The 27,801-nt window shown below is 40.6% G+C and overlaps 1 protein-coding gene across 1 annotated transcript in view; it reads right to left on the bottom strand.

The window, feature by feature from the left end:
* MAPRE2 (microtubule associated protein RP/EB family member 2) overlaps positions 1-27,279 on the bottom strand; it is a 171,352-nt gene extending 144,073 nt beyond the window's left edge. Inside the window, exons 1-2 of the mRNA XM_049899901.1 lie at positions 27,190-27,279; positions 4,616-4,676 (exon numbers count right to left, since the gene is read on the bottom strand). The gene's annotated coding sequence lies outside the window, so the exon portion shown is untranslated. The remainder of the gene's footprint in view (positions 1-4,615; positions 4,677-27,189) is intronic.
* Positions 27,280-27,801: the final 522 nt, after the last annotated feature.

The following is a 27,801-nucleotide window of genomic DNA, read 5'->3' as shown; positions in this document are numbered from 1 at the left end:
CTAGCCACGTTCAACCACTGGTAACATTTAGCCACATTTATATCATCTAATAATCCACTCTCCATCAATGTTTATTTGACAAATCATTTTAAAGTAGAACACAGAGAAAATGAATGAATTATTAAGTCTTACCAAGTCACAACATTGTTCATAGAGCATGTAAAATAAGGTACTGAAGAAAAATAGAGCAACCATGGATAAAAAGCTCTAAATCTCTACTCAATCACAGGTAAGTGAAAATCCAGAAACGAGAACATTAAGCTGCACACCAGATACTTCCATAAGTGTATGCTCATTACACTGTTCAATTCTCATGAGTCTTATAAGGTAACCTCATTAATAAACAAAAGAAAACCTGTGAAGAACCTGTAGCTCTAGGACATAAGGGGAAAGAAAATAACATCTGGTAAGTGCCTGTAATGTGCACATCCCTTATGTTATCCTGTCTTATTCTCACAACAAACTCAAGAAGTATTATGCTCCCTATTTTGAAGATGAGAAAAGCGGGCTCAGTGAGGTCAAGCTACTTGCCTGATATTCTGAATTAGGCAAGTGGCAGATGTAAGATTTTTTTTCCCCAAGTTTCCCACCTTTCCACTTCTCATTGGCTAGTTACTATTGAAATTAAAATTTTAATTAAAAAAATTTTAAACTTAAAATTTCTAGCAGTGGTATGAAATGGGTAAAGTACATGTTGTTCTCCTATATGATTGAGGAAGGCTTAGGTCACCTTCTGTTTTAGTTCTTATTACCCCTATCGTATAGATGAGGCAGGGTAAGAGTAAGGCTGTGATCATAGAATAACAAGTACAGGATAGTCAGAAGCCAGGGTTCTGGTGCTGTGGCTTTGCCACTAACTGTCTGACCCCAGGCAGATCACTCAATTCGCCTCACCCAAGAACATTCATCTGCAAAATGAGCAAGTTGGATTAGAGCATCATTGAGTTTCTTTCCACTGTTTAAAAAACAAAGCAAAACCCTACCATTCTTAGTGATTTGCTTCCATCACCAGGGCCGGATTAAGGCATGTGAGGGCCCTAAACATTGATAATCTGTGGTGTCCCCGTCTCTGCTTACATATGAATTCTAACGGGATATGTGAGTTATATATATATATACACGTGTCATGGATTGAATTGTATCCCCCTAAAATATGTGTTAACTTGACTAGGCCATGATTCCCAGTATTGTGCGGCTGTCTTTCATTCTGTGATCTGATGTGATTATCCTGTGTGTTGTAAATCTTAATCTCTATAATGTTAATGAGGCAGGATTAGAAGCAGTTACGTTAATATGGCAGGACTAAATTTACAGGATTAGGTTGTATCTTGAGTCAAACTCTTTTGAGATATAAAAGACAGAAGTGAACAGAGAGGAGAGGGACCTCACTACCACCAAGCAAGAAGAGCCAGGAGCAGAGCTCGTCCTTTGGGCTCGGGGCCCCTGTGCTGAGAAGCTCCTAGACCAGGGGAAGACTGATGACAATGACCTAACCCCAGAGCAGATACAGAAAGAAAGCCTTCCCCTGGAGGTGGCATCCTGAATTTGGACTTTGAGCCTCCTAGATGGTGAGAGAATAAATATCTGTTTGTTAAGGCCATCTACTTGTGTTATTTCTGTTATAGCAGCACTAGATGACTAAAACAAGGTATATATATATATGTGTGTGTGTGTGTGTTAGCTATCCATGATGTAACTTCTTAAATGCAACTATAACATTAGTGATTGAACACAAAAGTGGCATATGCCATTTTATAAGAATGAGTTGAACTGGATTATAAAATTTTTAGTGGAAGTGGGGTACTTTTTATTATATCCCACATTTTCTATAAAAAGAATATTCCACATATTCTACAACAAAGAAAATGAATCAGTGAACTTAGTTGTTTCAACAATCAATGTAAAATTCTGTTGATCTCACCATGAAAAACTGACTTTCACCAATTTTGCTTTAAATGGCTCGTACTTCAATTTTGATGCTTGTTTTATAATAAATGCTATAATTATAAATATTTATTAGAAAGAAATAGTATACTCCCAAGATAACTGCCAAGATAAGCAGTTTCAGTTACATACGAGGAGATCGTAGGAAACAGATGTCAACGAAGGTGTTGAAGTGGTAGGGGTCTCCGAGATTAAACAACCTCGTGCATGGGCGCCCTCATGCCCCTGTGTGAACTTTATTACTGGCTAGCACATTCTCATGCACTGGAGCTGGTATCAGTTTCATTAGTGCACTGCCAGTTTCCTTCCACTGCATTGTTGGCTCTTCCTGTGTCCTATCTGCTTGGCAACTATGGGTCTTTTCTTTGGACAACCGGTATCTCTGTTTTGTTGATGCCCTAAGCATGCACTTACCTTGCTTATTGGGTAATCCGTTCCTGTTTGTCACCCACTGGTTAGGGCCAGGATGTGGGTCCTGCTGATCCCAGGCCTAGGCTCTGTGCATTTTCTGAACAAATGTACTCATGGGGGTGAGGGGAGACTAACTGTAAATGTAGACGAGTTTTAATTGGAACGTTGGTGAGTAAAAAGTACATCCAGAGTAACCTGCAAACTTCCAGTAGCAGACCTCCCACAGGTTCTGACACAATAACCAATGATAAGTCTGTGTCAAAAAGAAGCCTCATTCTAAAGGACACTTTCATTTCTACCCCCATGTGTCCTCTGCCAGACAAGCCATCACACTTATATTTTTTAAAGCTGTTCCACTGCACTAGGTAGTCAGGGCTAAGAGCTCTGTCTTGTTCACCTCCATATCCCTAGCTTCCAGCACAGAACCTGGCCCAGAGCTGGCACTCAATAAAGGCTTAGGGAATGAATGGCAAATCTCACCATCTCTGAGTATCCAAATTCAACTTACTTCATGGTCTAGCTCGAAGGCCACCTCTACCTTTCCTGCTAAACTTCCAAAGTATTTTAACTGCATTTCTCCTACGGTGTTTTCACTTTCCATATTTTATTATAATTATTTATACATACGTCTTGTTATTGTGTGCCATCGAGTTGATTCCAACTCATAGTGATGCTGTATGACAGAGTAGAACTGCCTCATTGGGTTTCCTACACCGTAAATATTTATAGGAGCAGATTTCCAGGTCTTTTTGCCCATGGAGCCGCTGGTGGGTTTGAACCACCAACCTTTCAGATAGTAACCAAGCACTTAATGTCTTAGCTCCCCAGTAAGATCAGGCTGTCTGAGAAAGGAGTTACAGTTTGCTCACCATTGGAATCCCACCATTGAAACCTTACAATACCTAGCTCATAGTGGGCACTCAACTGTTTGTGAAATGAACACATAACCCATCTTTATATAAACAAACACCAAAGCAATTAGCATGGAGCTTCATACATTAAAGGCATTCAAAAATATGTTAGAATGAATTAAGTGCTGTTCCTGGAAACGTTGTGGAGAAACTGTTCTCAAACTACAAATGGGTGCCACACCTCCATTTTCGTTAGAGCAGAAGGGGAAACGCTTATTCATCCCACTTAAATAAAACCTAATCACTTCAAATCAATACAAATTAGAATTTCATACCTGCAAATCTCACTTGATTTAATATCAAGGAAACTCCTTAAAACTCTACTCTTCAAGAGAAGATTTTCAGGTTTCTCTTCCCAAACAATTTACTCAAAAGTGACCACCAACCACACTGTTTATCACAATGGACACACAGACAAATATGGCCTATTATCTACTGATTTGAGCTTTTAATACACACCAGTACTATCTGGAAGGTTATTATGTAAGAATGAGCTTTCTAATTTTATCATTCTAGAATTAAAAACAAAGGAAAACAACACCCACATTCACACACATCTTTTTTTTTTTAAGTAAAATTTCCAATGCTGTGGGGAAAAAGAAGTAAAACAAAAGATGTTTAGCATACCTTGGATGGAATTTAGGATGTTATATTTGGTGAGACTATTCTCTGCATGAACAATAACAGCTCATAGCTTTGAAACCTCTCTGAATGGCTTTCCAAATATTGCCATCTGGTGGAATTTTGGTTAATTGTTTCTTTGTTCTAGAGAGTTCTTGGAGGTGAAGCTTGAAGGCATTGTTAGAAAGAGAGAGACTCAGAGTACCAGTGGGAAATAACTGAAGGTCAAAAGATTATGTCTCAAAGACAAATCCCAAACTGAAAAAATGAGGCTTTCTGGGTCTTTGTCTCCTTCACAGGAAACATTTTTCTCTATTTCTCTTTATTGTAAAGCTAACAGAGCCACTGCCCTTGATTTTTAACAATAGCAAACAAAACTCACTTATTTACAAATAATGAGGAATGTCATGAGATCATTTTGGCCATCTGTTGATATTATCCACCCCCACTCATCTTTAATCAAACCTTCACAATTAAATTTGCTTGACAGTATTTTTAGAGGAATTTCTGATAGCAGTCGATTAGCATTTAGCATCCTTGGGAAATGGAATATATTTTGAAAAACAATGTTTCAATGGAGCATGTACACTTGAACACTTACTTTTATTGTTATCATAAAAAATTTTAAATACATTTGTTATAAGAGCATTAATTATATTTCAATGAATCCGAAAACAAAGATCCATACAATATAATACATGTTTATATAATGTCCATTTAGACCTTACCTTAAGCATCCAGGCTCTCTCCTGGCTGTAAAGATGATCTATTCCTCTGGAGAGTGGGATACTAACAATGAAAAAAATAGAACAAGAGCATTAAGTATGATGAAAACATAGAAGCAAACAGTTATAATTTAGTTCATTGGGTGTGGCCAGCAGTAGAAAAGGAAAAAAATCCCCAAATATCTAAATTCATTTGACTTTACTATATGAGAGTGTTTAAGGCAGCCAAACAACAATAGAATAGGGCTCTCAATCTATATTATTAGATTAATTCTTGGGCTGATTTATTAAGGTTAGTGGAAATTTAGTATGGTGCCCACCAAACCCATTGCTATCAAGTCAATTCCAACTCATAGCGACCCTATAGGACAGAGTAGAACTGCCCCATAGGATTTCCAAGGCTGTAATCTTTATGGGAGCAGACTGCCACATCTTTCTCCTGATAAGTAGCTGGTAGGTTTGAACCACTGACTTTCAGTTCACAGCCAAGCACTCACTGCTCCACTACGGCTACTTAGTAAGATACCAGTCCCGTGAAAAGTTTTTTTTTTTTTTTTTTTTTTTTTTGCCTTTCCCTGAAATTCTGGTGGTTCCCTGCTCTAGTTGTCTCTGGAAGACCCCCTGCTGTGAGGGAACCGCGCCCACCCCCACCCATGATGGTGCTGTCAAAGCATCAGCCCCGATATACAGCTGGTTGTGCAACAGTGCTACTTGTGGCCATATCTATTCCTTGATCAGTCCCCAGTTCCTTTGAACTCACTACCCATATTAGAAATGATCCCTTTCCACCTTCCATTTATACTGCTCACCTGGAATGGGCTCTATTCTAAGTGTTTTCTGTATAGGGCCATTTCAGAAATGCCTTTGATGCTTATACAGTTTAAGATCAACTGTATAAAAACAAAATACTGTGGTAGATCCAACACTATGTGATTAATCTCAGATTTAGTTCTGGAGATGTTCCTGGGAGGAGGACTTTTTTAAAAGGGGTGAGGAAATTTTTCACTTGTTCTACAGAAAGAGGAGATGATAAAAGAAAACGATGTGACGAACAAAATGGTTAAGTGCTAGAAGAAAAATAAAGATGACAGTTGAATTTTTAATGTTATGGTATTCAATAATGGAGCTCAAAAATAATTCATAAACTTCGGCTAGCTTAAAGATTAGATACGTTAACATGAATGGTTTCAAGGACTGAACTCAGGTTCACTGACTACAATTTTAATTTTTCCTTCCTGTCAAACAGGAAGAATTTCTTCACCTATTTTATAGCAGAATTTAATTTTATAGGTAAGGATACTTAATACATCTAAGGAAATCTTGGTGGCGTAGTGGTTAAGCACTACAGCTGCTAACCAGAAGGTCGGCAGTTCAAATCCACCAGGCGCTCCTTGGAAACTCTATGGGGCAGTTTTATGGTGTCCTACAGGGTCACTATGAGTTGGAATCGACTCAATGGCAACGGGTTTTAGTAAATCTAAAAGTCATATTTAAAAAATATATCTGTTCTCATTTTTGTCAGTTTTTTTCTTAAGCCCCTCCCCCAATCTTCCAGAAATTTTAATGGAATCAGAATAAAATTTTCACTTGTCTTCTTTATTTATCTTGTACCCAGTAGCTGTTACTATGCAAACTATTTGCCACTAAGCTAGGAAGCAAGGTATAAGGTTCCTAGTTTATCTATAAACCAAATAATTAGGCCTTAGAAAATTCAGGATTGGCTGTGTACAACTGGCTTTTTCTGTTCTATGACAACAGCCCACTGGTGTTTTTCTAGCCCTTTCAAGGAATACTTTGGAGTAGAATGAGATCATTTATCGAACATCCTATGTGCTAGTCATTCCACATATTTTATCTAATTTAATCCTCAAAATAATCATTTCAGAAATGAAGAAACTGAGGCTCAGAGTGGGGGAACAATTTGTCCGTGATCATACAGATGGAAAGCGACCAATTTTAATTGAGTCTCACAGACTCTAATATCTGCCCTCTCTTTCCTTCACTTTAGAAGCCAATTCTTTGCTATAGATTGGAAACTCCTAGAGGGCTTTGCTTCATTCCCATCCTAAGTCTAGGGCCTGACATATAATGAGTGCTCAGGAAGTAACTGATAAATGAGTGAGTGAGCCACCGCCAGGTTTAAAAAGAGGAAAGAGAGAAAGACAGAGGGGGTAGGGGAGGGAGGAAGGAAGGGAGGGAGGGAGGGAGAGACAGACAGAAAGACATAAAGAAAGAAAGAGAAAGGAGGATGAGGTAGAGAGAGGGAAAGAGAGAGAAAGAAAGATTCACACAGAAGGTAATATACTTTGTTGTAATTAAGAATATGAATTGAGTCTCAAAGTGTTTGGAATTCCCCTAGCCCTAAAACCAACTTTTAAGCTTGTGACCTATGGGGTTATGCGATGCAATCTTTATGGGAAAACGCAACCTACATCAAACAGACCTTTGCACAAATAGGTTAGATGTGTGTCACCTCGAAGATGCCTGATTCTTTCAGTAGTTAAACTGTGAAAAGACAGTCTTCCTACATGCTTTTTACAATGCATAATGAAACCCTTCTCATTAAAGAGATTATTATTTGAAAAAAATTGATAACTTCCAAAGACAGCAGAAGAAAATGTCACAGATAAAACCTAAATTTTATTATAAGACAAGATGTTCAACATCCTTATTATTATTTGCCTTTAATCTTATCCTTTCCATATTTTACTTATAAAAGTCACTTGGGGGAAAGATAATGGCTGTTTCAAACAAACAGGAAAAACAAAGAGGAGAAAATAATAAAACAAAACTTTTTTTCTTTGCTTAAAACATCAGGTGACCAGACTTCTATCTTCCAATCAGAGAAGCTCATCTTCCAAAAGTGTATTGGACAATGTTCTGCTGTTACCCATAAGGGTTTCATTGGCTGACTTTTGGAACTAGATCAACAGGTCTTTTCTTCTAGGCTTGTCTTAGTCTGGAAGCTCTGCTGAAACCTGTCCACCACGGATCACCCTGTTGGTATTTGAAATGCCAGTGGCATAGCTTCCAGCATAATAACAACCCACAAGCTACCACAGTACAACAAACTGAGAGGTGGGTGGTGGCATTAGCTTTTAGGAAAATGCAAATTAAGATGACAATCACCTACACATCCATCAGAATTGCTAAAATTAAAAGAATACAGTGACACCATCAAATCTGGTGAGAATAAAAAGAAACTAGATCACTCATACATTGTGGTGAGAATGGTGGCACAGTGGTTAAGTGTTTGGCTGCTAACCAAGAGGTTGGCAGTTTGAATCTACCAGCCACACTTTGAAAACCCTACGGGGCAGGTCTACCCTGTCCTATAGGGTAGTTATGAGTTGGCAATTTTTTTTTTTTTTTTTTATTAAACGGTTTCGCAGTTCCTTAAAAAACTGAACAGTGCAACTAACATACAACCCAGCAATTGCACTCCTGGCCATTTATCCCAAAGAAATGGATATTTATGGAAGCTTTATTAGCAATAGCCTTAAACTGGAATCAACCCAGATATCCTTTACTGGGTTAACTGTTGAACTGTGGGATATCCATACCATGGAATACTACTTAGGAATAAAAAGTAGCCAACTATTGACACACGTGACACCTGGATGAATCTCCAGAGATTTATGATGAGTGGGAAAAAAATTCTTTAAGGTTGCATATTATGCAATTCCAGTTATATAACATTCTTGAAATGACAAAATCATAGAAATGAACACTGATTAGTGGTTGCTAGAAGATAAGACAGGGATGAGGGTGGGAGGAAAGTGTATGTGGGTATAAAAGGGCAATGGGAGGGATCCTTATGGTGATGGAAATGTTCTGTATGTTGACTGTATTGATATCAATTGTGCTATAGGCTTGCAAGATGTTACCACTGGAGGTAAAGTGGATAAAGGGGACATGGGATCTCTCTGTATTGTATTTTTACAACTGCATGTCAGTCTACAATTATGTCAGAATAAAAAGTTTAATTAAAAAACTCAGGGGATTAGACAGAAACTAGAATTAGCAAGATACTTCACTTCTTTTTTACATTTTCAGAGAAAACCAACAGCTCCGAGGCAGTAGGCAAGATGGGGTCAGGAACTTGCTCAATTTTACACAGATGCAAGAAAAAAAAATACCTCACCCAAGATTCTACCATTCGTAGAAACCACCACCAATGTTCTGGTGTCAAACCGTGCTTATCTTGGAATCTTGTTTACTGTCATCCCCCTTGCTCCCACGTCTTCTCAATCCTTCATTACAGCTCAATATTAGTACAAAACATATACTCTCAAAATAGGATGTGAGCTCTAAACGGCAGTTTGATACACTCTGCATTTTTGAACTGATCTCTCATTTCCTTGAGTTCACGCTATCTAGGAAATCCCAAAATTCCCACATCTTATTTGCACAGGAATAGAATTTCATCCTTCTTTGTGGTTTTTTTTTTTGTGTGTGGATGACAAGGCAAACGTTCTGTATTCTAAGCTGGGTCACACTCTTAATAAGGACATAACCTAATCATCAGCACACAGCGAGGAGTTTACACAGTTTCCCTTCAAGTTAGAAAAGACCAAGTTGACTTTACCGCTTTCTTATTCTGAGCGCCAGGTAGCTCCTTGGTAACAAGCAGTCATAAGCCAGCTGTTTTGTCTGGGCTTGTTTGTTAGCTCTGTTTTAATTGAAAAGACTGTATCTTTGTTAGGATGAGAGTCATGACATGGTCAAACTCTTTAACAAAGCACAGTCTCTGTTTTACATAAAGACTACAGCCAAGAAAATCTATGGAGCAGTTCTACTCTGTAACACAAGGGGTTGCCATGAGTCAGGGACCTACTCAACAGCAGCTAACAACAGCAGTCACATGATATTAATATTTAAAAGATAATGTTTCCCATTGCAATCATTTTCCTTATGAGGGGAAAAATGAAATAGAAGGGTATTCATAGAATTATTTTTATTGAATAAAGATAAGAGTTTATGCAAAAAATGCATTTTCTCTCATCCTCTAGAAATTTTGAATCCTCTTTCTTAGAACACACCCAGAATTCTAGCATCCCATGTCCAGGGCACAGCAACAGAAGACCCCTCTAGCTGGGGAGTCAGACGGGGCTGGCATTCCTTCCCAAAGACTATTTCCCTGCCTGGCCATAGACCGCAGGCAGACAAGAGATATGTCAGAATGAAAAAAATGGTTTTACAATATGCCCGTGCCATATCAGTCAAGAGATATGATTTCTTTCTGTCTTCAATGCTTATGTATCTAGCTGGTGAGGCTTCTGATCGACATAGGGTTAAAGCATTCTTTTCATAAAGGGACAGAATTATTACTACCGTCTCCGCAGCTGCTCCCAGCATTTCCAAGAAGAGAACATAGCTGGGACCTGAGCCCAGCTTCGCCTCTCAGGAGTTTACTAACCAAGCTATCTTTGGATCTTCAGAATGAACTCTATCCTGAATTCCAAACTCCCCGTGGCTACTTTGAGATATTGAATCAGTCCAGTTTTCTATCACATCCTTTAGTGTAGGAGGTCCACAGCTTTTTAGGAATAAAGCAGCTTGTAAGCATTAAGAGAAGGTCACAGGCTATTAAACCTTGGGCTAATCCTCCTCGATATCATCCTTCCAAAAAGCCCTGTCTCCACCAAGCACTGCCTCACTTAGTGGTCTCAGGTTGAGCTCATGGCCTTTCCTGGGGGCAGCAGAGGGAGGCCAGGAGACTGCCCAGTCCCGTGCACACAGGGACCAGAGGCAAGGCTGCCGGGAAGCACAGAGCTAGCATCCACCAGGGAAACAAAAACCAAATGAGATTATCTGGCAAGGAAAGGAGGTCAAATTACACTGAATCTTGGGTATAAGTCTGGTACAACACATTCCTTTCTTTCCTTAAGAAAGACAAACTACTAAATGATCCATATTGTATCTTTAAGGGCTTTTAAAAAATTATAGCTGGATGATAAAGGGATTTTTGGTAGTATATATTAAGAATGGTAATGATGTTATAAACTTCTTCTGATTGTGCAATTTCAGTTTCTATAAAAATGAAAGATAAAGCCCCAGAAACTACCTAAGGTGAGAGTTACAAAAAATAGAACTCTTTTCATATAAACCTACCCTACTCCTCTCTTCTTAGAATGCTCATTGTTCCGTTTGCTACTTCCCATGTGAACTAGAATTAAAGCCATTTTTTAAGACTGACCTTTCTATTCTAGAACAGACTTCATGCTGCTAAATGGACAAAAGTAAAAAATGGAGGAAAATGACATGAAACAATGTAGTCTAAGGGATACCATGTGCATTATAATTCTGTGACATGTTTCCTATGATTACCTTATTTGCACTTATCCTGTTACCCGTTTTTATTATCTATCCTTGAAAATGAAGTAGTAGAAATGGAAGAATGGTTTTCTCATTAGTGTGACTGGTAATGTAACAGAATGCTTGTGCAGCGGGAAAGTAGCACAGACAGAGCTGTCGGGCTCCATTTCAGAGTCCAGGGTTCAAATTAGTGTTCAGGTAGGTCACAGTGAAAACTAAACCCTTGTTTTATACCTGTCCTGTCTTTATAGACTCTTATTTCTTTGACTAGAGCCCTGGTGGTGCAGTGGTTAAGAGCTCGGCTGCAAACCAAAATGTCAGCAGTTCAAATCTACCTGCTGCTCCTTGGAAACCCTATGGGGCAGTTCTACCCTGTCCTATAGGGTCGCTATGACTCAGAATCAACTCGATGACCGCGGTTTTTTTTTTTCCTTTGACCATCCCAAGAAGGAACACAGTACCAATTTAAAAGTGTTAGGATGGTAACCTATGAGTCATATGTAAGACTTTGATGATAGCAATGAGGCTTGTAATGACAATGCTATCCAGTCCAGTTGCTGTTGATTCCAAATTATAGCAACCTCATGTGTTTCAGAGTAGAGCTGCACTCCAAAGAGTTTTCATGGCTGCGACCTTTTCAAAGCAGAGTGTCTGAGCACCTCCGGGTGGGTTCGAACCTCCAACTTTTGGGTAATAGCTGAGTGCTTAACTGTTTCTCCTTCAAAAAACAGATAATCCTTATCTAACTTTTGGATTGTGCTTGGAGTGGAAATATGATCAAACTTTTTTTTTTTTTAAACATTTTCAGCAGTATCTGTTAAAAGTATTGATAAGTGGGTGGAACTTGTGGAAATGTACAGGAATGTGTGCATAGGCTCTGCTCACAGGTGTCTGTCTGAGCCAATGTGAAGACCCTAGAACACTGACCAAACAATACTGCTCTTGGCATTCCTGCTGTGGGTCCACCTTCCTGGGGAGTCCACGTACACAAGGTTAGGGGACTATGTCAGTAACTAAATTCCCTGGTGGGAAACTCACACTGAATCCCACTTTCCTGGGAAATAAAATGACATTGCAGAGCAGAAGACCCAATTATGCTGTCAGGGATAAAACGACCATGAGGAAAACCAATTTGTTATTGGAAATAAATCCAGGTAAAACCCACTTGCCTAATTTGAAAATATTTCTTTAAGGTTTTTCTTTTTCACATCTATAGCATTCAATTTTGCAAAATTCTTTCACGTGTATCATCTTACCCCACCGTCACAAGAGAATGGCTGCTAAAGAAGATTCTTTAGCAAGGGTAAATTTCCATGTAGATGGAAAATACTTTTTATCAGTGTTGTTATTATTATTAAAGAAGTGAATTTTCAACACATCTCCTTGGGTAACTGGACTGAAATATCAGAAGCTCAGGAAATTAAAAAACAGAATCAACTGTGTAGGAAAAACCAGAAGCTTAAACAGAATGGGAGAGAAAGCCTGTCAATGTGACCTTGATGAAAGGGGCCCCCAGGGATCCCTCAGGGTCTCTGGGTGGTGCAAACAGTTAAAGTGCTTGACTGCTAACCAAAAGATTGGCAGCTCAAGTCCACCCAGAACTGCCTCAAAAGAAAGACCTGGTGACCTACTTCCCAAAAGTCACCTGCTGAAAAGCCTGTGGAGCACAACTCTACTCTGACACACGTGGGGCTGCCATGAGGGGGAGTCCACTTCGTGGCAACTGGTTTAAGGAACCCCTTGAGCAGGGTTCTCGGTGGCCTTTTTGGTTCTGCCAAGGTCTCTTTTGCTGCATCTTTTGTAGTACCTGGCCTGAGAAACTCCACAGTTAGACCACTGTCTCTCAGGTTGGCAGCCAATGAAAAAAGCAAAAACTCAAACTTTATCTTTTGACCACAGGAGAAGCATTTCTGGTTAGCTTTATTTTGAATGGTAGCTCATTAAATTGTTGGGTGATTACCTTCACTTGATACAGTGTTTAATATTCTTATTTCTTTCCAATCTTGTAGACCCTACAGAAACTAGTACTTATTTCTGCCTTCTTGTTCTTTCTCATCCCACAAGGCGCTTCCTTTTTGCTCCCCACAGGGACAGCTAACTTATCCCCCATTTCTCTCTACCAGCGCACTCGGTGTGCTTGAGACTCAGGGGGATGCTTGGGGGACCTGCGAAATGGTGACAAAAGCAAACGATGAGTGAGCAAAAAACATAAAACTTTGCATTTTCTAAGTGCTTTTAGAAGGAGGAGTCTCCATGCCTCAGATTTTCATCTAGAAAACAACTGGATTAAATGAGGGTGATCTCGAACAGCTGCCTGTGGCTCTAAAATACTGTGATTCTACTTGGCATCACTAACTGAAGGCATATACTAAGGAGAGTTATATACTGATTATGTGGGATTATCTGTCAGAACCCACTGATTGTTCCAGACCTTCAAACGATTGAAACACAATTACCAGTAGCTCTATCTGTTTCCAATAGAGTGGGAAGGGGTCACAGGGCCATGTCTCTGCAGTCCAGAGTGCAATGACACTATTGCTCAGTCAGGTGTAGGCTTTGCTCATTACAAACTCCTCCTTGAGCACCTTCTGGCATGAATTTGTGGGCACCAGGACCACACAATGAAAGAAGCAGTGATTCCTCTCTCAGATCACAACTGCTAATATGCAGTCTTTCATTTGCTAACACAACTCAGCCACAGTCTTATAAAAGGGAACATCCTTTACATTTAGGAGAAAAAGAAGAGGTTTGTCATGGTTGGCTCAATCCCTGTTTTGAATCTATTTTTCTTCTTGTCCTTGTTTGCTGAGGTGCTTAGGCAGGCGCCATATTGGTGTCCAGAAATTATACCACAACCCCAAACCATGGGAGGCAGGCCTTCTTGCCTTTGCCTGTATTTTGAGGCAGTACAATACAATTCACTGCTGGACTTGGCCAGTGGTTCTGCTTTCTCCATGTCTTCCCGTCACTCTAATGGGATATGATTTATTACCCCTTTATTTCTCAGTCTAAGGTCCCTGGGTAGTGCAAGCAGTTTGCAGTTGGCTGCTAACCTAAAGGTTGGTGGTTTGAACCCACCCAGTGGCTCCATGGAAGAAAGATCTGTCAAACCTGTTTCCATAAAAAATTATAACTAAGAAAACCCTATAGGGCAGTACTACTCCGTAACACGTGAGGTCACCATGAGTTCAAATGGACTCAATGGCAAGGGGTTTGGGTTTTTTTGTTTTGTTTTGTTTTAATATTTTTAGTCCAGGCCAACTGATGGAGAGAACTGACCCTAACATCCATGTGCAGAGGGAAAAGTGAGCTCTGGAAGGTTTCTAAGCAGATGCTTTTGGCAGTATGTCTGCTCTGTCAGATATCACACCACTTTCATTTTGAGGAGCTATAATGGCATTGTACATATATTAAGCAGAAGTTTGAATTTTATCACTGCATCTGCCTATACCAACTTAACTAAATAATTCAATGTGGTAATGGACTATCAAATCCATATATTTTCCTCATGTTTAAATAACTGAAGCAGTAATTTGTGGATTCTCTAAAGAAAAAATACAGTTTCCATTGCATTTTCTACTATATCTTATTCTAAGAAAAGATGTACTGGGACATTCTGCGGGGAGAGGATAGGTAAAGGTAAGATATCATGTTTTATTGATGAGACTGGGGGCCGCAAAGGTGAATTGAGTTGTCTTGAATTGTACTTTAAGTTGGGACAAGAACTGGGCCTCATAACAATCAGCTCAATTTGAGTTTATTATTAATGATAATAAAAACAACAAGAACGATGTTGTGCCTAAGTTGCTACGGTTTTGAGAGAAGATCTTTGTTTAGACTTAAATTTTGAATTATGGAGGATAGTTAGACACAACTGTTCTTTGTCTTATGCTGACTCATGTTTACTTTTCTTTTGAATATTTTAGATGTTGCTGCTTCCTCTTTGCTTTACTATCATTTCTATAAGTCTTCTTAACTGCAATAATTTTATCTTGCTATTTTAATTTCTTAATCTCTACAGCCTAGACTCATGATCTTTAGTAACAAAGATTGGCATCAACTTTCAGATTGAGAAATCAACATGCAAAAGTATCTCAACCAAAGTCATAAAAAATTATTAACAGGTAGTCACATAGCCCAAGGTTACTGAACATTGTTTAACATTTAAAAACAGACCCCAAAATGTCCTGTGTGAAAAGCAATCAAAATAATTCACACAGCTTTCAGATTCCAAGAGTAACCCTTAAAATACCACTAAGTCTTACAAAAATATATTGTTAAAAATCTCTTTCCATTGGGATGTGTCACAAATCCCAAGGGAAAATATGACTCAAATGGAATGAGGTTTGATGTTAGAGGGTGTAGGACACAACAATTGTCCTACCCATCTTGTGTGGCTCACCTGCATCAGCTTGCTCAGCAAGGTATTTCTGAAGGTTGCTCAACAAGGCCTATTCTGAAGGTATCAAATGACTCATAAACCCCACCCAAGATCCCAAGTCTGAGCAATTATAATGGATAGCATAATCACAGATACCCAGCTAAGCAGTTTAGGACAGAAAGACAGTCTAATACACTCTTCCCCAAGAGATGAACCTGACTCAGAGTCACAACTCCATTGGAGTTGGTGTCCATGGTGATGAGCAAGGACAGCAGCAGGCTTCCAAGGGGGCAAAAAATAGGCCACACATTCTTGAATATAATTACACTCCTTTCAGTCTTGTGGTTTGTGTGGCTAATTGTCAGAGCTGTTGGTAAGCTGTACCAGTCGCCTCTGGTTCTTTTCAAATAAGGCAAACAATAGCCCCATAGGACAGACTTTTCTTGTCACTGCACACAACTTGATTCCTAAGCCCTAATCATCCTTCTGCTACTTCAAAGCAGCAGCCCCAGGGGCTGAGCTTCCCTTTCTCAGATTGGCAGTCCCCAGAACTCACAAAACATTCCTTCCACAATGAGGAAGCCAAGTGGTTCTTGGATGCAGTGAGACCTCCCTATGGTTCAGTTGTTGTTTAGTTTCAATGTGAGTTTAGGAATATCATTGTAGAAGTACCTACACTTTCGACTCTCCAGAATTTTACAAGAAACATCTGAAACAAACGAACAAAAAAATCCCCAGGGCATAAGGATTTGCTTTGAATGCGGGGCTGGTGAAATTTGCCATAGATGAGAGGCAGGCTGGGAAAAGAGTCACAGCCTGAGATTTTATAGGTAAGTGAGACATGTGATTTTTTTTTTAAATGAAAATGTGACCGGTGGTATGGAGCAAGACAAAAATATCGTTAACATTTGTCAGAGTTAAAAGTTGTTCTCCAGCACCCCACCATTTGTCTTTTTCAGCACTCATGAGTGCTCCCTGCCGTCTCCTGTCAGATAACAATTACCTGTATGTCCCTCTCCCAGACACTTATCAAAACCTGCTGGCTGACCAACCTTCAAAGCAAGTATAAAGTGCTATTCCTTCCAGAGGTATTTGTGTTGAACAGGTATTAATCTTTTAAGCAAAAGGAATAAAGCTTCCACGAATAACTCACATAAGAGAAACACTCCTCCCCTGCCCCCCAAGTATATTTTCCACTGTAAGGATGGAGACAGGAGGGAACCCTCTAATAAACTGCAGACGTGCGACTGAGAGAGCCCTGCTGAGTGCCCCATTTCTCAGCACTACAGAAGACAGCATTTCCTCATCTATAAAATAATGGTATTGGAAAATCATGAAAAAATTACAAAAACTGAACTCTTACACATCAAGCACTGTGCAAGGATATGGGGATGTGAAGTTGAATATGATGCCATCACCGTCTTCATGGAATTCATGTGATATCCCACGTACATGGGAAATTAAAGGTAAATCAAGATGGGCACTTAGCCAACCCTGGATGGGTTGGCTGTGGGAAGGAGGCAATGGTTAGGAGTTTAGGGAAGGCTTTCCAGAAAATGTTTCTCAAATGTTCATGTGTTGACATGTGACAGGGGCCCCCTGAGGACCTTATTAAAGTGCAGATTCTGACTGAGAAAGCCTGGGGGTGGAGCCTGAGACCGTGCACTTAGAAGATGTTCTCAGAAGCAGCTGATGCTGTTGGTCAGTGGACCACACTCAGTAGCAAGGACTTAGACGAGGTAACATCTAAGACAACAGGATGAACTTGAATTGACCAGGGAACGGTATCTCAGGCAGAAAAAAGAGGAAAAGTACAGGCAGAGACACTGAAGCTGGAAACAAACTGGATGCAGTAAAAGAAAAAAAAAAAAACAACACTAAAAATTCAGAGGAAGGAATTTATGCAAAATGTCAATGAATGCGGATACAAACGAGAAGTTTTACACAGAAATAAAAATAGTTGTGCAATACTTGCATTAAGGTGGTAGGATTGGAAGTGCCTTTCCTCCCCCATCTTTATCAGTCTCTCAATAATAAATGTTGTATTTATTAAAACAACGAAACGTTAAGTGAGTTTCTCCTGGGTGTGCTGTTGGTGGCTGGGATTCTGCAGTGGGGTGTCTTTTAACAAAATAACCACTGAAGCCTCTTCCAACTTGGGATTTTATGATTGAATATGGTACAAAGCTACTTAACAATTAATCACAATTATGTAATCATAGGTTTATGATGGCTACAAAAAAATGTTTGTTTTTGCAGAAATGATTGAAGAAATAATATTTTACAAAAAAGTTGAGGAATTAAAAATATTGAAGCATGTTCCATCAATAAACTTATCCTAGGAAAAAGTACAGAAGGGACTGTGCAGAATTCTGGCAGAAAAAAAAAATACAATTTTGTATCTTTAGACTTCACAGAACAAAGAGTGGTACCTTGATGAGGAATTCTTTGCTTGGTGACCTGGAGCATGTCACAGGTCCCCAGTCAGGAGGAGGACTTTCAGTTTGAGGAGAAGGTGATACGTTCCATTCCCAGAAGGAATGGAACTACTAAAATTAATACTACCTTTCTTCCAACTTAGGCATGCTGCAAGGAGCCACATCACATAATGGTCAACTGCTAGCCTTATCTGAAGCAGATCACTAGAAAAATATAACGACCACATCACTGTACATCCTGTAGTCATCGTGAAGACCTACATGTACATGATCTAATTTGATCCTTATGAGAACCTTGTGAGATGATAGCAGACTCCACTGTCTGTATTTTACAGAGGAGAAAACTCAATCTGAGGGAGGTTGGTTGATAAAGGATGTGATGAAGGATGTTAAGAATGTTAATGAGGGATGTTAAGTAAATTCTTCAAAGTCACTAAGCCAGTTAGCCACAGAGCCAGCTTTAAAACTCAGGCCTTCTGCCATTCTCCTTTGAAATCCAGTGTTCTTGCTGTGATACAACACTAAACCTCTTTAAAAAAAAAAGTCAGCTGAAGGGGTCATCTCTAGTCTCCATAAGGATTATTTCGACATAGTATTAAATGAAAAGATTCCCTTCTGTGTGGAAGAGTGAAGCCTCTATTAAGGGCTTCTCAAACTTGAGTGTGTATATGAAATACCGTGGATCCTGTTAAAGTGAAGATTCTGTGTGAATCTTCAATCTGGGGTGGATTGAGAAAAGTTCTGCCTTTTAAGGCACTCCCAGATGATGATGATGCCTCAGATCCTGGCGCCACTTGGGGCATCATTGGAACCACCTGGGATCACACCGTGATTAGCAGCTCACTGTTGATGTGGCTGATGGGTTTCTCCTACTACCTGGATTGAGCTAACAATTTACCTACTACTTGAAGTATCACATGTCTTCTATTAACAGGTCTGTGGAAGAATAGAAACTACTTTAAAATACCTTATAAAATAAAAAGATTGCTAATTTTCTAATTCTGGGTTTACTTCTTTCCCCTCTTAATTAAGCAAATTATGTAGAAAACTTCAGGTAATGGGTTGATTTTTTTTTCCTTTCAGTAGGTGAAGGCAGCTTAGATATTTTAATAGTATCCCAGAAATATAGCCTCAAATCAGATATTTTCCAGGCCAGGAAAGCTAAAGCCAGCCACTTTGAGATTTATTTATTACGTGGTAAAAGCCGGGTAGGCAGATTTAATAAAAACATAAAACAACTCAGACAACAACAAAGCAGAATGCCCAATTAAACATGAAATTTAGATTATTTTTTTAGTATGAGTGTCTCCCATGTAATACATGCAACATATGGGATATACTTATACTAAAAAAAATTACTCATTATTTATCTGAAATTAACATTTAACAGGGAGTTCTGTATTTTTTCTGGCAACTCTAGATAAAAGCATACCTCCAAATTCTAACCTCCCTTGAAGTGCTGAAAGGGCAGATGCTGGGATGGGGAATTAATAGACTCACCGATGGTGATGCTTAAACACTCCAGCTACACAGGGGATTGCTCTCTGGATCTGCCTGTACCACACAGAGCACTTGGTTGCTGCTGCTATTGGTTTTTGGAAACTCGTTTTAGGAGGTTTGTGCCCAGAAGACCACACTTAAAAAAAATCATGATAGAGGGCAAGCTGGAGGTGAAGCTGACAAACAGCCTGATATCAATAGTTTCATTTCTGGGGAAGGACCAGGTGGGGCAAACAAGAGGTTTTTCTTCTAACTGCCTGTCTTTTCCATCTTACGGAGGTCTGGGGAACTCAGAGGGGAAATGGAGATGGTGGTTTCTTGGTTAGAATCATGACAGATTGCTCTTCTTAAAATATCAAATTTTGGCAAGCTGAATTGAAGACAAGCTTTGAGAGAAAGAAGGAAAATGTAAGGTGACTGCAGGCACTCTCTCACCTCTTGCTTAGCAGGTGTTGAAAGGAGCTTTCACCAGCTTGTAAAAAGGGTAATCTAGTCCTCTGGTTTCACTTTTATATATGACATCCAATAAATAGTTTCAGGTATGTTAGCAAAACTTAAAGGAATCACCTCTCTTTTCCAAGCTGCCCGTTCTTGTTTGGGAGCCCTGGTGGCACAGTGGTTAAGAGCTCGACTATTAACCAAAAGGTCAGCAGTTCAAATCCACCAGCTGCTCCTTGGAAACCCTATGGGGCAGTTCTACTCTTATAGGGTCACTGGACAACAACGGGTCCGTTCTTGCTCATTCTCCCGTCTATTTTACCTCAATTACCAGTAGTCATTCCTGCCATGGTGTCTATAATTAATTTTAGGTTAGGACCACGGTTTGTCGTTACACTTTTGAGTGTGTTGCCTTTGTTTAAGCAATGGGCAATTATGAGCTCCCCACTGTAGTAAAAATATAGTAGATCAAATGTAAAATCTAGATTATGATAAGGGAGACATGTTAATCGCCCTTGGACTAGTTCCTTATCAGGTCAGAACAAGAATTATACAAATTATCTTCTGGAGTCTCCCTTCCCCCTTTCCTCCAATTACTCCATCAGGAGCACTGTGGGTTAAGTTACCTTGGGAGTTAGTAGTCAACATGCCATTACTACTGAAAAAAAAAAAAAAAGACTAATAGCCCTAGGATGATATTAAATAGAGTTATAATTTTTTTCTTTTTTTTTTTATTGTACTTTAGATGAAGGTTTACAGAACTAGTTTCTCATTAAACAGTTAGTACACATATTGTTTTATAACATTGGTCAACAACCCCACAACATGTCAACACTCTCCCTTCTCAACCTTGGGTTCCCTATTATCAGCTTTCCTGTTTCCTCCTGCCTTCTAGTCCTTGCCCCTGAGCTGGTGTGCCCCTTTAGTCTCATTTTGTTTTATGGGCCTTTAGTCTTGTTTTGTTTTACAGGCCTGTCCAATCTTTGGCTGAAGGGTGAACCTCCGGAGTGAACAATTTTTTTTTTTTTCTTAAGAAATGATTTAGGCATCTCAAAATTTACATTATGTATAGTACTTTTTTTTTGATTTAGTGAAGAAGAAACCCCTCTTTTAAGTCTCTAAATTGCAGGTGTACTGACTCTGGAAGATCCAGATGAAAAGGATAGCAGTTATATATAACTCTTAAAGATGCTCTACTGATTTAAGCAAAATCCATTTGTAAACTCCCAGTCTGTAGTATTAAAAAGTCATCAAAAGGAGGAAGTTCTCGTAACTGAAGGAAGTTTTATGACAGGCAACAGTTACAACAAAAAATGAAGACAAGTTCCTACTCATGTAGTTCTTATTCTTTCAACTCTTGTTTCTTAGAATCTTAACCAGTAGTAATCTTCCCAGGCATGGGAGGAAGGTAAACAACTTGAATTTCTGGATCATAATATGATCTTTTTTTGAATTTAGAAAGTTCAAACCAAATTGTCCAGGGTCTAATAGCCTTCCATGACAACAGTGACTATATGAATATCTGCTTATTATTTATCTTTGCCATTATAAGTAGCAAGTCATTTACCTTAAACATATACTTTAGAAAAGTAATGTTCTTTCCAAAAGCAACAAGTTTCAACATCGTGTTTTAAGTGTATTAAGGGATAACGAAAGATTTAAAAATCTGAATAAATTCCCAAATTATGCCCCCATGTACTAAAATCAACATACACATTTCACAAGGCTGGAAAAAAAGGATGTTCCTACTGCTAAAGGATTAAGGCAAGTGTTCACCCTGGGATTGCTCTCAAGGATGTTTTCCCATTTTCTAGAGTTCTGAAAACAATGACGTAGCTCAGTGTAAGTCTGTATTGCACTGTTTGAACTTGTTTAGGTACCGAGGTTTTATGGTTGACCATATCACTGGAATTCATATATTATTTAGAAATGTACTGAGTTTGCAGAGTAAATACATACACAAGGGAAATATGAAACTAAACTATCTTCTATTTTTAGTGATTAGTTTACCTGTGTTTGGAAACAAATTTTTTACCTTCTCTAATGGGAAAAACCCCAAAAAAGACTAAGGCTTTAAGGGAGCCAATTCTCACTTAAAATTGGTGTATATTGAGATGGTATAAATCAGGAATCTGCAAACATTTTCTGTAACTATTCAGTAAATATTTTAGGCCCTGCAGGCTGTATGGTCTCTGCTGCAAGTATTCCAGTTTGCCACTGTAGACCAGAAGTGGCCATAGACAACATGTAAATGAATAAACATGGCTGCCTGTAGTCAATACAACTTTCCTTATGGACACCGAAATTTGAATTTCATGTAATTCTCAAGTATCCTGCAATATTATTCTACTTTTACTTTTGTAAAAAATATTAAACAACATAAAAACCATTCCCAGCTCATGGCCATTTGGGTGGTGGGCCATAGTTTGCTGATCCCTGAAACAGATGGAGCCAAATGTTTTAATTTAACACACACTTAATGTCACTGCATGAAGATTGCCAGCAATCATTTTTGAAGTATGCAGATTATTAGATTAGATTTGTTGAAAAGAAAATTCACCAATAGCTCTATTCACTATAACTCTGTTGTGATAAACCATAATTTTGAATACTTCTCAAATATGCTGCAAATCTGGAGCACAAAGTTTGTGGATTAATGGACTGATATAACCAGATTTTTCCTTATCCCAAGTTAAAGAGAATAAAGTCAATTTAAATGTTTAAGTAGGTTGCAGGTGGATATGCAAGAGAGTTGGGTTTATTCTTTGTGTCCTCCAATAGGTGAACGTTGCAAAAAGAACTTCTCATGGATGGAACATGCTTCTAGAGAGACATTCAAGCATACACTGGAGGATTACACAGTGAAGGTGTTGTACAGGGCATTGAAGCTTTTGCTGGATGATGGGACTAACCTTTAAAGACCCTTAAACCTAAAGAGTTTATGCTTCTACAACTTGGGAAAAAAAATTAAAACGTATTACTTTGGTCATATAGATAACATGGCTCAGTTTGCTTGGTGTTTGTTTAATCCAAAGGTTGATTATTAAGTACAGTCAGCCAGTGCATGATGTATGAGAATAGTTTCTTCTGTTTTAAGGAGAGAGGAGATCATTTGAATTTGCCTTGTCTAGCCAAAGCCTGGAAACCCTGGTGGTGTAGTGGTTAAGTACTACAGCTGCTAACCTAAAAGGTTGGTGGTTCGAATCTGCCAGGTGCTCCTTGGAAACTCTATGGGGAAGTTCTACTCTGACCTATAGGGTTGCTATGAGTCGGAATCAACTCGACGGCAGTGAGTTTGGTTGGTTTTGGAGCCAAAGCCTTTAGGCAAGATTACATCAAAACTTGGGAAACAAACACGATGATGTAAGAGACTGGAAAAAGAGTCAGTACGCCAGTGTTCTAGCTTCGCATTGCCAGTTTGGAAGAGAACTTAAATTTTAGGACTTATTTTTGCTATTTGGCAAACAGGAATACTATCTATCTAATTACGTTGAGGCCCTAATGTATTAAGAAGACCAAAGGGCTATGCAGATATTCATGTGGTTTTCATGTGTTCTCAAAAGTGTTAAGAGCTTTAAAATTGAGATGACATCCTTCCATTCCACTCCACCCCTTTTGGCCTACTTGTAATATTACAGAGACAGATATATACCATCCTCTGACGAACGGTTTCGGATTCACCTGGATTCATCCCATTTTTCTAGTCTATACTTTGGTCTTTCAATATCTTACACTTCCCCCAAAAGGAGTTGGAATTTCAGAAGTGCATCCCTAGCCCCTTTCCCAGGCTACACAGAAGTAGCTAAGGATGCATTTATATAATTTTGGCCTTTAGAAGTTCTTACTAACATTTATTTTTGATGGTACCTGTCAAAGAATATATCCAACTTTCACTTTTTAAAAATATTCTGGCTATTTAAATGTATTTATGTCATTTTAATGAGAGCAGCATGACCACAAAATAACAACAAACGCTTTTTACCTATTAATCTCCCTTTTCTCCTACACTGAAATAATCTGCTAGTTTAATGGATTCCTTTAACCATCCATAGAGGTCAAAGCTGGATATGTTTTTTCTATGGTAATGAGTAGAGGATGAACTTGTGTGACCCATAAGAAGGTGGTCAAGTATTACAACAATTATTCGTTTTGCTCAAAATGCTGAATTGTTTTTGTGTGAAAAAGGTACATGAACAAATGAACTACCACTTTATACATATAGCACTTGAGAACTGTAGCAGAACTTTGGCTCCTACATATCCAGAATGTCTGTCTTGGAAAAAACCAAAACTGAATGTAGCCAAGATACTGAGTTTACAAATGTTATCCCACCTTCTGACCCTCTTCAGTCCGATAAAGCACATCTCCAACATGCAGGGCCCTGCGCTTCCTGCTATGGCAGCTGCAGACATAACCGCCCCTAAGAGATAACAGACTACCAAGCAGGGTGCAATAGGTGCTAAAGAGAGCTTTAAACAAAGTTCAATGGGAGGCTAAAAATAGCTAACAATATTGAGCGCTTGCTATGTGCCAGGAACTACTGTATCTTTTTTAAAGAAACTGAGAATGGTGAAGAAAGAATTTAGGCAATAGCAGCAAGAATGCTGGTGATACAGAGAATAAGGAAGAAAGGAAAGATAAGGTGGGAAAGTCATAGGAATAAAAATAAGAAAAATAATTTTATAATGCTATTTCACAAACTTTGTATATATCTTTAAACAGATTATCTTATTTAGACTCACCCTTTGGGTATGACATAAAAAATTTTTTTGCAAGAAACTTTTGCTCAACCGCAAACATAAATTTTCACATAAAATGTTAGGTCCGACTGTTTCTATTTAAATAGATTTTTAATCCACCCTTGAGTGTGTAATTAAATGGCATTTGACTTTTTTGCATTCAAATTTATGTACAGCAAATTCATCCTCTCTCCTTTGGAACTATTACTCATGTAATTGAAATAAACTAAGCCAGTTTACATGACTTTTCCAACAGTTTTTGTATATGGTTCTCATTAAAAAAAAGATGTCTAGTTGGCTTAAGTTTTCTCTTCTAACAGGAAAGAGCATTATATATGAAGCAGGTGGAATGAAATGCTGGAAAAGAGAGCAGCTTCTACAAACAAACAGATCCTGATCAGATATTAAAATGTGCTTTCAAAGGAGTGTGTGTGCGTCAACAAGCTACTAGGCTGTAATTACTTCCTATTCAGTGGCTCCACCTTGGAGTGCAGCTTGCTGATTCACCAAGCTGCTCCCGAGTTTCTTTCTGCTGGGTTTCCCTCCTGCCTGCTACACTTGAGTCATCCCCGGACTGAAAGTTTCTAGATGTCTCCCCTAACAACCACGCAGAAACCAAGTCCTGACAGTGAACTTCAGTCTTTTCAACAAGAACCAGATTGTAAGCAGGGAGGGTGAAAAATGATGTGGCAGGTTTCGCCACTAACCAGGCTGCCAGATGACAGTCTCCTGCCCCAGGGTGTTTGTCAGTGGCATCCCAGTTTCAGTGTCTTTCCCTTCACTCACCGAGTGGTTCAACCCGCATCTTGTCTTGCAACACCCACTGCTGGCTGCCCAAGTCTTTCATTGCAACAATGGCTCCCAAATGTTGCTGCACAATGGAATCCCGGGGGGATCTTAATAAAATATTAACATTTACCCCCCAGACATACTGATTTAAATGGCATGGGGTGTGACCTGATATTGGAATTTTTCACACCTCCCCCAAGTGATTCTAATGTGCACCAAAGTTTGGGAACCACTGCTTTCGAGAAGCATCATTCTTCCCACGCAAAAGAAACCCGCTAGTTAAGCTTAAATAAGAAAGGCTAGGTGGCCCCCCAAACTTCTGTTTTAGAGATCTGCTGACACATAGTCCCTGCCAGATGTCTTGCTTAGTTTGGCAGAAGAGAATGTTAGCAAAGCAAGGAAAATTTGCGAGAAGGCACATTGATGAGATAAAGAATATTTCCCTTTTGCTTGCCAAAAACTTAAGTCAAATTTGGTGTCCAAGAGAAGCATCTCAAATGTTCCTTCCCTTCAGTTACCTTTTGATTTCTATTCTGTTTCATTCCACTGTGTCCTGTTCAGCAAAGTTGTAAGCCTCGCAGGTGCGGCGTCCAACCTCAGTCAGGACAGCACTGCAAGCTTCACCTCCTTTGGGACGGAACCGCCGCCTCCCAGCGAGGCCCCAGGGCCGATACTGTGCTAATCAAGAAAGTTCTTCCGTCTCCTCGCGGGCGGGCACAGGTTCCAACACTTAAGCCTTGATTTTACATGACTGCACTATATTGTGTTTAGTGACCTCTTGCTAGCGGGTCTGGACCATAGTCCTCCTCCTCGTCCTCCTTTGTTTTGTTTTGTTTTGAAATAGGAGAGGGCAAGAGCAAGTGATGAAGAAGACCTGCAGGGAGGGAACTGCAATGTTGGCTGGTGCCCAGGTGAAGGAACTGCTAACGTTTGGAATATTAATTACTCAACGCGCTACTGATTCGGCGATGGCTAGCAGAAGGGGCCTAGGGGTTAAGACAAAGGCGCCTTTTGATCAAACTGATGCAGCGCCCCTTCCTCCGAAGCAACAGCTCTGACCTTAAGGCTGGGCGGCCCGTGGCACCCGGACTGGCAAAGTCACTTAAGGGTGGCCATATCCACTCGCCCTTTCTGGGTCTGAAAGTCTGCATTACCGAGCGCTCCGGGTTGGGGGAAGGGGAGTAGGGTACTTCCCCCCGGGCCTTTGTGGGATTTCTGGCCTCGGCGCAACCCTCCTAAGGGTAGACTGACAAATTTCCTACAGAAGCAGGGTGGGGAGTAGCTGAGTAGCCCTGGCACTGAGCGCAGGATGATCCCAGCAGAAGAACCACTTGGGCGCAGAATAAAAACCGGTTCCCTCCTCCACCGGCAGAACTCCCGAGTCCCGAGCGCCGGGAGCACGGTGGAGAGGGAGTCGTGGGGAGCATCTCCGGAGGGAGAGCACGAGAGCAGCAGCAGAGCCGGGGTCGAGGGTTTCCTCCTGGGCGGCCACCGCACTTTCTGGTTGGCCCGGAAGCGCGCAGCCCCTCCTGACAGCGCCCCAACACTCACGCCTCCGGATCCGTGCTCCGAGAGCGCGCACCCGCCAGACCCCCTTGCTTTCCTGTCTACCAGCGCCAAGCCTCCCTGCCCTGACCATCCCGGCCCTCACTCCCCGAGCTAGTCCACTTTGCTTCTGCCAGCGTGGCAGCCCCACTCCCTACCCTTTCCCGGGGTGCGCAGTGCTGGGGCCCCGCAGCAGAGATACCGCCCGCGGGAGCGCAGGGGGGTGCGCACTCCGCGGTCATGCCGCCGACCCCTGCACAACTTCTTGCGGGATTCGGAGACCCCCAGTGTCGCTTGCTCCGCGACAGGCTGTCTGCACCCCGGCGGCAGGAGGAAGCGGCGGCCAGCGCCAGGCCCAGGAACGACTGCGCCAGGGCGGGGGTGCGAGGGTAAGCCAGGGCAGTACCGCTTTAAATGCACTTGACTCACCTGCTCCGGCGCTGTAGCCTCCTTCCTCTGCTGACAGCTGGGGGCTTTGTTTTCTCCACCCACCCGGCTGCCCGCGCTCCGCCCTCACCGCCACACGTGACTAGCCGTCCGCCACCGCCGGGGCCCGGCGGGTATACCGGGGAGAGTAGGGGCAGCACCGCCCCTTCCCAGGGGTACTGGGTGCCGGTGGGGATCCGTAGCGGGCTGCAGGTTGGGGCAGGTCAGAAGTGACCAGCTGGCGTGTCAGTTGGAGGGCGGCATGCTGGTTCCGTCCCGAGGAAGCGAACTGAGTTGGTGACAGGAAAAAAAGTGCCAGTCGGTGAAATGACTGGGCAGTTGGGCCGCACCCTAAAGGGAGGAGACCCGCGCAGTTGAGAGAGGGGCTTGGAAAGGCGATGTCACACCCTGCAAACGGGGGCCGGCACACCAGCCAGAGTGCGTCCGCTTTTTTACACCAAGTGCTTGTACACATACCTGGGTAACGACTGAAGCTAGTTGTCCTGAACATTGATAATTAAACTAGGCGATTCTAAGCCGGATGATACGATTAACAATTTAATAATGACGAGTTATGATGAGGTTTGAAACCTGCTTGTTGATGTTTGGATTCTA

The sequence above is a fragment of the Elephas maximus genome, chromosome 11, assembly GCF_024166365.1.
Source record: "Elephas maximus indicus isolate mEleMax1 chromosome 11, mEleMax1 primary haplotype, whole genome shotgun sequence".
Lineage (NCBI taxonomy): Eukaryota > Metazoa > Chordata > Mammalia > Proboscidea > Elephantidae > Elephas > Elephas maximus.
This window is presented reverse-complemented; position numbering and strand designations above follow the sequence as displayed.